A 10398-nucleotide genomic window follows, 5' to 3' on the forward strand; every position below is an offset into this window, starting at 1 on the left:
TTCACAGCATTCACTTAAAGGTATATAAGGATCTGGAACTCCTAGACCATGACAACCTTGAACTCACTGACTACAGCTGCCTCTGCCTCCTGAGTGCTGGGATTAAAGCCTGCACCATCATGCCTGAGCCAACATAGTTACTAAAATTGTTAAAGTAAATACCTCACGACTTGGAAAATGTCAGGATGTGACAAACTGGTATCTGATGTGCAACAGGAGGAAAACTGAAACACACAGCCTTTTAGAACAAAATCTAGTAACTTCTTAAAAATGTAAAACATGGATTTTAGAGAGGGTTCAGCGTGTAAGTCCATATTCTGCTATGGTTGAGGACCGGGGTTTCATTTCCAGGAAACATACTGCTTCATACCCATCTGTATGTCCTGTTCCAGGAATCCAATGCATTTGGGGGGGTCTCTCATAGGCATTAGTTATGCACTTAGTATTCACATATACGTGCAGTCGAAATACTGGATCTGTTAATGTATGACTTGCCACGTTTAGTCCATGTAAAAGTGTCTCCTCTGTGTGAACTCGCTGATGAGTAACAAGGAAGCAGTTGTCCTTGAAGGTTTTGCAACACTCACTTCACCTGAAATGCTTCTTTCCAGAGTGAATTCTGAAATGCTTAATGAGAAAGGCTTTTTGGCTGAAGGACAACCCACACTCCCTTCACTGAAAAGGCTTTTTTCCAATGTGTATCATCCAGTATTGATTGAGGTGGGATGAGCTAGTAAAAGTTTTTTGCCACTGTCGCTGCGTATGCAGTTCTTCTTCTCACTCTGAATGGCCTCTCTACTCTCAGTGTTCGTGGGGGCATCCCCAATAGTGTAAGTCACTTGATGCCTTAGAAGACCCGAGGAGGTCTGGAGGATAATCACATTGTCCATGCTTAGCACGGGTGTCTCAGCACAGTACAGCATGTGCTGTTGCAGTGTGGATGGACTGGCACCTTCTGCAGATGGACTCTGCTCAAAGGGTGACATTTCACTCTCCTCTTTGATCCAACAACCTGGACACAGAGAAGTCCTGATGAGTGGCATGTAGACTATCAAGTGACAGACAGACCGACAGATGGAGAGACAGCATCTATTACTAATGATGATCTGAGGTTTCTCACTGAACAAAGGGGCTAGGGTCCAATACCATGCTGAATTTGTCAATATCTTATGTTGTATGGACCTTAGGAACAGCAAAAACACAAGCATGAAATAAGTGACAGGGAGGAGTGCTAGGTACAGTAACAAACTCTTTCCTCGCCAATAGCTTTCTGCAATCTTCATCTACTGGGGATTCAAGACACAGTACAGAAGGCTGTGTATAGCTGTATGGCATGGTACCTAAAGAACCTGAATTTAAGTACTGCCATGGTATAGTGCATGGTTGATGAATTATAATCCAACATGCTGCTCTGGTTGGAATACTGACATTCCTATAGTACACACGTTTACCAAAACATTGTTCTACCAACTAGAGTTAGTTGGTAGAACAAGCAGCCATGTTGGAAAGTGACATCTAATTGAGAGGCAGGCAAAGGGATGAATCAGAGAAATATTTGACTAAATGAATCAGCTATAAGACAGGAAAGTGAGTTTACTTCAGAGCAGACAGAGTGTTCAAATGAAGTTTTGACCTGAATATTTTGATAGGCAGCTTGCAGAGAGAACAAGCTAGATACAGGTGAAGACAGAATGAACTAGAGAATGAGAAGCCAGAAGATTAGAACAACTTGCTAGAGTTACTTTGAGACCAAATAGAGCAATTCAGTCACACTGTAAAAGAAGCCAGTTTGAATCGAAGGAGTTTGAGCCAAAATAGCTGAGTTGACCATCCTGCCAGTGTTCAGAAATAAGGTAGAACAGGTGAGCTTATCGGCCATATAATCTCATTCTTTACATCATCAAAATAGCAATGACTTGAGATAATGATTTGGTATTTTAAATAAATAAATAAATAAATAAATAAATAAATGTGCATGTCATATTGTAAAGATTTGCTCTCAGTGTCCTCAGCTTCTACCTGTTCCACACATTGGTGTTAATTCTCAAGGACTTAAATCAATTATTGCAAATAAATACTCATTTTTGATTTTAGAAAAATAAAATATGCACATGTGACTATTGATACCTTTTTTGTCTTTCTAATTACAACTGCTTTAACAAGAAAAGCAATTAAAGTATAGTTAGTCATTGCCTGTGTTGATTTTTTCTTTATCCATGTTGCTGAGATTTTTATAATTCTCAAAGAAACAATACTGTTGTACCCACACAATCACCCTAGAATACCCCTATTTTGTTGTAAAAAAGAAGTCAGGTAAATAGAGATTGTTACATGACCTAAGAGCTATTAATACACAAATGTAAGTTATGGGTCCTATACAAAGAGGACTCTCCCTACTCTCAGCTCTACCTAAGGATTATAGAATTATAGTGGTGGATGTTGAGGATTGTTTCTTTTCCATTCCATTAAGTGGAAAAGATGAACCTAAATCTGCATTTACCTTGCCTTCTATTAATCATACGGAGCCTAATTAAGGGTATCAATGGTGAGTATTGCCCCAAGGAATGGTAGGTGGCCCTGCCATATGTCAGGTATATGTGAGAAAGGCTTTGCAGCCAGTTAGAGATGGTTTCCCCTCTTTAAAGGTATGTCACTATATGAATGATATCGTAATTTGTGAACCTAAAGAAGAAAGTATACAGCAAGTTTATGGTTTGTTTAATGAAACTTTAAAAATAATGGCTTGATTATTGCACCAGAAAAGTACAACAGTCTAATGTTGGTCATTTTTTAGGAGCCACCATTACTTTACGTTGTGACACCCCACAGAAGATTAGCATAAAAAAGGGATCATTTAAAGACATTAAATGATTTTTAAAAATTATTAAAAGATATAAATTGGATTAGACCTTATTTAAGGATCCCTATTTCAGAATTAAAATCTTTATTTCAAATTTTAAAAGGAGAATCACATATTACCTCATTGAGACAACTAACACCTGAGGCTTCTAAAACTCTTAGGAAGGAGGAAACAGCTATCCAAAAGACACAGTTGAGTCATATAAATGAGCAAGAACCTTCGTGCCTATACATATTACGAACCATAAATTTGCCAACTGCTGTGTTGTGGCAAGATATTCCTTTAGTATGGATACATCCACATTTATCCCCTAATAAGTCTATAGAGCATTATCCCACCATGGTGGCAAATATGGCCCATAAAGGTATTTAAAGTTCAATTACTCATTTCGGAAAAATGCCTAATAGCATATTTATTCCATATGCTACATAAATGCAAATATTGTGTGCTACTATAGATGAATGGACCATTCTTAGATACAGTTATTCTGGTTCAATAAATAATCATTATCCTAAACATCCTTTGTTACATTTTATGCTATTGCATCCAGTGATCTCTTTAAAGGTGATGGCTAATACCCCTATAAAGGGAGCTATTGATATTTATACAGATGGTTCCAAAACAGGAATTGGAAGTTATGTGATTAATGGAAAAGCTGTGAGGTTGCAATTTACACCAAGAGCCCCTCAATTGGTGGAATGCTTGGTGGTTTTAAAAGTTTTTAAAGGGTTCCTTATGCCCATAAATATTATCTCTGATTTTGTTTATGTAGTTAATGCTGTATTAACATTAGAGACTGCCAAAAATTTTAAGCAGTCTAGTTCAGTATCTAAAGTTTTAATGAAAATACAAGATTGTATTTTGATGTGTGAGCATACCTTTTATATTCAACATATTAGAGCACATACATCTTTACCTAAACCTAGGGTTAAGGGAAATGCAATTGCTGATTCAGCCACCAGAGATATGGTTTTCCTATCATAAAGTTCTATAAAAGGTGCTAAAAATTTTCATTAACTTTATCATGTCCATGCTTCTACATTATGACAAAAGTTTAAGCTCACAAGAACAGAAGCTGGAGATATTGTTCTACAGTGAGGTAAATGTGTAAAATTTATTAATGCACCTTCCTTGGGTGTTAATCCTTTGGATCACGACCCCTAGATATTTGGCAGATGGATGTGACTTACAATATGTACATGTGTCCATCGATACCAGCTCTGATGTCCTATATGCCTATCCCTTGACAGGGGAAAAAGAAGTTTATGTCATATCGAACTGCTTAGAGGCTTGGATTACATGGGGCTAGCTCCTAGTGCTGTAGACAGACAATGGTCCTACATATACCTCTTCTAAATTTAGTCAATTTTGCAAACAAATGCAAGTGAAACATATTACTAGATTGCCCTATAATTCACAGGGCCAAGACATCTCAAAAAGAGCTCATCGTACTTTGAAACAATATTTTCAAAAACAAAGAGGGGGAATAGAGGCTATGACACCAAAGATGGCTCTATCTCTTGCAATATTTGCTTTTAATATCTTAAAATTGGATGATGCTGGGAGATCACCAGCTGAAAGACACGGACAATGACCTCAATCACCCAGTGAAATGGTCAAATGGAAAAATGTCCTTGATAATAAGTAGTATGGCCCGGATCCTATCTTAATCAGATCCCGGGGAGCTATTTGTGTTTTTTCCACAGGGTGAAGAAAATCTACTTTGGGCCCAGATGCGACTGACAAGGACCGTGAAAGAGCAATATGAATTCCAAGATGATCCTGTTATTCTTACTCCTGATGATTGAGACATTAAATTACGATTTTGGAATTAATTAGCCTTTACACAACATTTGCAAGGCAGAAGCAAGCCGACTTTTGTGCATCTCAGGCCAACATGATGTACATAGGCCAGCTAGAGTCATGGGGAGTGTCAATGGGGAGAGGGAGGATAGCTAATACTCAAATACTAAATGCAATCACACAATTATAAAATCTTTCACTGATACTTAAAAATTAGTAATATTATTAATTATAATTACTAATATAATTTAGTAATATCATTTAAAAAATAAAATTTATTTTTAATTTAATTGTTCTTCACAGCTATGCTTAGCACAGCAGCATGTCCTGATGGCTGAGTTTTTAAAATTCATTGGAAATGTAAGAGAGGTTGGCTCCAATTAGGGCACTTTCACCACCATGAACCAGTGTTCAGTTGGCAGCCCTTATCCAAAGGAGACCCTAACCCACAAGAAGGAAAATCTCTGTGAATTTGAGGCTAGTGTGATGTAAACACTCAGTTTGAGCCAAGATTAAAAATAAATAAATAAAGTAAAATTATAACAAAGGGTGCTTTTTCTTGTCAATTGTGAGTTAGAGATAGAAGGATCTCTTTGAGTTTGAAGATAGTGTGAAGATAGAGAGAGACAGGGCAGCCATGACTACATAGAGATACACAGTCTGAGGTAGAGGGAGGTGGAGGGGGAGGGGAGAAGGAGAGGGAGAGGGGCAAAGGGAGAGGGGAGAGGAAGGGAGGGAGGGCATGAGCTCACAAGGCCCCCTGTGTGGGGGGCAGCAGAGGAGGAAAGGACAGAGGATGTGGGAGAGGGGCATATTGAGAGAATAAAATAACTCCATCAAAGATCTGGAAACCATCATCAACCACCCTACAACTCCCCCATGCTTGCTACAGTTTGCATTCCAACTCGAACATTAGTGCACAGGATTTACCCAAGGATTCACATGTCTCTGCCTACACCCAAATTACCCCCCACCCCACCCTTGGAAAACTGACTAGATTGAATCTCTCACCTGTCTAATCTTCTTGGCCACCAGAGTCTCTGTATACAAAAGTCAGGTCCTTAGGTGCACTGAGCCCTTTCCCTCATCTAATGCCAGTAGAGGTCACACCAGTTCTCTGTCTCCAAGCACAGGCCTGACCAAAAGCCTTAGGGGGTACAGGCCATCAGATCTGTGAGTCAGCGGGAATGGCTCTAGTGATTGAGCACACAGATGTGAAAAAAAATATTTTTCCCCAGGTGTCCTACAGTCAGGGACATGGGAGTTTAATCCTGTTGGCTCCTGACTCAGAACTCAGGGAGGTGTGTGATCACTAGGCACTCACCTGGGGCAGGGTTCTACCAGCAGCCTCCACAATCACCACTGGGCTCCACTGGCCCGCCAGATCCCGGAGCATGGTCATCACCCATCAAAGCTTGGATCAGATCACAAGGGTTTTAGAAAACCTCAGTTCCACCCCCATTATGGAGGAAAAATGCTTCAACTCTCCCATTTTCCTGCCATGACCAATACTGATAAAACTAGTTTTCTGTGACTGACAAATACAAAACGTTTCAAAGAACCTCCTGCACAGAAAGCCGAAAGTCCCATCATTTTATCTTCACCAAAATGCCCATTTTCTCTGGCTATTCTCGGTGCAATGTCTTCTGTACAATGTAGTTCAGACATCATCAAGTGCCAGGAAGTGGACCCACCTCCCCAGATGGAGCCATACACTCCATCTGTTAGGGAGATTGTTGTGATTATAGATGTGCCAATATTTCCTTGAGCTACAAAGGCTGGGCTTGCTGAAACACTCCTAAATTATAGAACTGCTGGCAGAGGCAAGTTAATGTCTAGGATTAGAAACTAGCCTGTCACTGTGAGTTCCAGACCAGACAGGAAACCTCTGGGAGAGTTACAGAGTGAAAATGACCCTAAGCCGGGACATGTGAGGAGAGGAGATCTGAAAGAGAAAGAGGGGCCACCAACCAAGAGGGGCAGCCTGAGTTAAGAGACTAGCACAGCTAAAAGTGGCTGAGTTATATAGGTGTCAGAAGAGATGGAAGGAGAAAAGCCCAGGGGTTCACCTGGACTAGTATGTTTGGGGGGCTGGGGTTAGTTTGGGGAGGCATGTCAGCCAGGAGGGACGTATATGCAGTAGAGACAGAGGGATGCTGAGAGAAACTGGAGGCCACTGTATAGTTGATATGTTAATGGGCACCTTAGTTCAACATTTTTGCCTTGGATTTAAGACCCAACTGGTTTTAGGCCTTTGTGTGAATGATACTTGACAGGTCCTCTTGAAAAAAAAAAAAAAAAAAAAAACTCAGGAAATTACCACAGAGGAAGAAAGAAAGGACATATTTGAAGTCAAGTATTCTTTCACCCCTGATCTCAAGAATTCAAACTCTTCTCAGTTATACACATCAGATATGATGTCATCACCTACAACTTTTCTATATGCACCCCCAGGCTAAGAGAAATTTGGAGATGCATAACTGGATTCAGTCCACAAAATCACTTCAGTGTGGCATTGAGGATGTACATAAGAAGGAAAGTCTAGAGCAGCAGCTTCGTGGGAAAAGGGAACACTGGAGCATATGTAAATGTGATCTAGTCTGCAGGGAGTCCCCTTAACTCCTTACACATTGGTTCTCCACTGTCCATCTCTGCAACTGTCCTGGTATCCATGGTGAAGCTGGCTGAACTACATTAGCCAGAACCCACCATGTGCATAAAAGCAGGAAGAGTGGAGGGAGGTGTTAGTGCATACATATAATCCCAGTGGATATCTGAGTTTGGGGGTAGCTTGGTCTACCATCTAGTGCAGCCAAGGCTAAACAGAGAAAGGCTGACCCAAAGGAAAGAAACAAAGGAGGGGGGGAGGAGAAAAGCATTCACCTGGAGCCTAGACAGGTCTGAAATTTGCACCACCATGGTATAACTCATCTAAGCCTTTGGTAGAATCACCCCTATTCATGTGACTCTCTGGAAAGCCCTGTCTGAGGGCCTGGAGATGCTGGATGGGGTGGCAGAGGATACTTAGTTTACCTGATTTTTGCAGCTCTCTGAGGTGTGGGTCCTAAGCCCAGGCAGAGGGCTGATGTCCCTGATAGTGATCCAGTCTTACAGTCCCATTTTATTTATTAATTTTACTCTTATAAAGATGGTGTTTGCGGCCATGTGGCATTGGTACATATAGCAGACATATGATGGAGTTCAAGGACAGCCTGGACTCAGAGTGAGTTTCAGGACAGCCAGGGCTACACAGATATTATAAATAAGGTTGCTATGAACATAGTGGAACATATATCCTTATTACAAGTTGGAACATCTTCTGGGTATATGAACAGGAGAGGTATTGCTGAATCCTCAGGTAGTTCTATGTCTGCCAATTTTCTGATGAAACACCAGATTGATTTCCAGAGTGGTTGTACCAGCTCACAACCGCACCAGCAATGGAGGAGTGTTCCTCTTTTACCACATCCTCCCCAGCATCTGCTATCATCTGAATTTTTGTTCTCAGCCATTCTGACTGGTGTGAAATGGAATCTCAGGGTTGTTTTGATTTGCATTCCACTGATCATTAAGGATGTTGAACATTTCTTTAGGTGCTTCTCAGCCATTCAGTATTCATCAGTTGAGAATTTTTTGTTTAGCTCTGTTTGTACCCCATTCTTAATGGAGTTATTGGGTTTTCTGGAGTCCAGCTTCTTGAATTCTTTATATATATTGGATCTTAGTTCCCTATCAGATTTAGGATTGGTAAAGATCTTTTCCAAATCTGTTTGTTACCATTTTGTCTTACAAACAGTATACTTTGCCTAACAGAAGCTTAGCAATTTCATGAGGTCTCATTTGTCAATTGTCGATCATACATCACAAGCCACTGCTGTTCTCTTCAGGAATTTTTCCCCTGGGCCCATATACTCGAGTTTTTTTTTTTTTTTCCCACGTACTCCTCTATAAGTTTTAGTTTGTTTTTATAAGACACTATATATTATACATATATAAATATGCATTTAAATATATATATTTTACATTATATACTTATATGCTATGTTTATATTATTTCTATATTATAATTTATGTTATATATTATGTACATTTATATAACTTTATATTAAATATTTATATATTTTATATAAAACCATAAGTATATATATTGTACATGTATATTATATAAGTATATTATTTACATGTTATAATTTTATATATTATATTATACTTATATATTTGTATATTTATATTATTTTTATATTAAATATTTATATATAAATATAAGACATATATATATCATATAAGAGAATAAGTTTTTATAAGTCTTTATAAGACACTATTGACTATGTTAGCAACATTTTCTGACAGGACCCTGATATAGCTGTCTCTTGTGAGGCTATGCCAGTGCCTGGCTAATCCAGAAGTGGATGCTCAGTGTCATCTATTGTATGTAACACAGAGACTCCAATGAAGGAGCTAGAGAAAGTACCCAAGGAACAAATGGGATATGCAACCCTATAGGAAGAACAACAATATGAACTATCCAGTTCCCACAGAGCTCATGTGTTTAGCTGCATATGTAGTAGATGATGGGATACTCCACCATCATTGGGATGAGAGGCCTTTGATCTTGTGAAGATTATATGCCCCAGTAGAGGGGAATGTCAGGGTTTGGAAGAAGGAGTGGGTGGGTTGGGGAACAGGGTGGTGAGAGTATATAGGGGATAGTATTTGAAATGTAAATGAAGAAAATATCTAATAGAATAATAAAAAATAAAAAAAATAAGTTCGTGAAGAAATCCATTAAACCATACTTTGAATATCAAATCTTTCTTTGCAACAATGCCATCTTTCACAAATTTTCAATGAGTCAAATGTGGATGTTAATAGAGATTGTGTTCCTTAAAGGGAGATTGCTAATGATCATATTTCTATGAATACTGACTTAGGGAAGTGGTTGATTTTGTTAATGTATTTTAGACCCATTTGGTTTGCCATTATATAATGAGAATTGATAAATGTGAAATATTTAGTGTAGCCGCAAACACTCAAATGTCTTTTTGAAAAGTCGTTTCCTAGAAAGCAGTGTAATTAAAGCATCTGCCTCTCATTCTGTTTTCCAGAATTTTCTGAGTCCAGGACCTCAATCAGAACTGCACACAAAGGGAAATCTCTGAAAGAAATTAGGTTCATGCAAATGTCAGTAGTTTTACCTATCCCTTCCATAACTACAATATCAATAGCACGTTGACATAGCTACAAGCTTATTTAATTTCATTTTTTAATTTATTATTACTCAATATTTTTGTTACAATCTAGTAGTTATCCCCCTCCTGGTTTGCCCCCCTGACTCTTCCTCATCTAACAACTCCTCCCCCATCTCCAAGATGATATCCCTACATCCCCAATGCCCAGCACTTCCCAATCCCTGGGGACTTAAGTCTCTCTGGGGTTAGGTGTGTCTCCCACTGATGCTAGACCAGGCAGTCTTATGGTGCATATTTGTTGGGGGCTTCACATCAGCTTGTGTATGACCTCTGGTTAGAGGCTCAGTGTCTGAGAGATCTTGCTTGTCCAGGTTTGTTGAGAATGCTGGTCACCCTCCTCCTCAGCTTCTTCCAAATATTCCCAATTCAGCCACAGAATCCCTGGGCTTCTGATCATTGTTGGATATAATATATTTGTATTTGACAGCAGAAAAGGAACATTTCCTCCTTAGATTATTGGCCAGTAGCTTGAAGAACAGAAGAAAA

At 39.2% G+C, this 10398-nt stretch overlaps 1 pseudogene; it reads right to left on the bottom strand.

Annotated features, from left to right (window-relative positions):
* On the bottom strand, window positions 471-6251 carry Gm3702 (predicted gene 3702; annotated as a pseudogene).

The sequence above is a fragment of the Mus musculus genome, chromosome 7, assembly GCF_000001635.26.
Source record: "Mus musculus strain C57BL/6J chromosome 7, GRCm38.p6 C57BL/6J".
Classification (NCBI taxonomy): domain Eukaryota; kingdom Metazoa; phylum Chordata; class Mammalia; order Rodentia; family Muridae; genus Mus; species Mus musculus.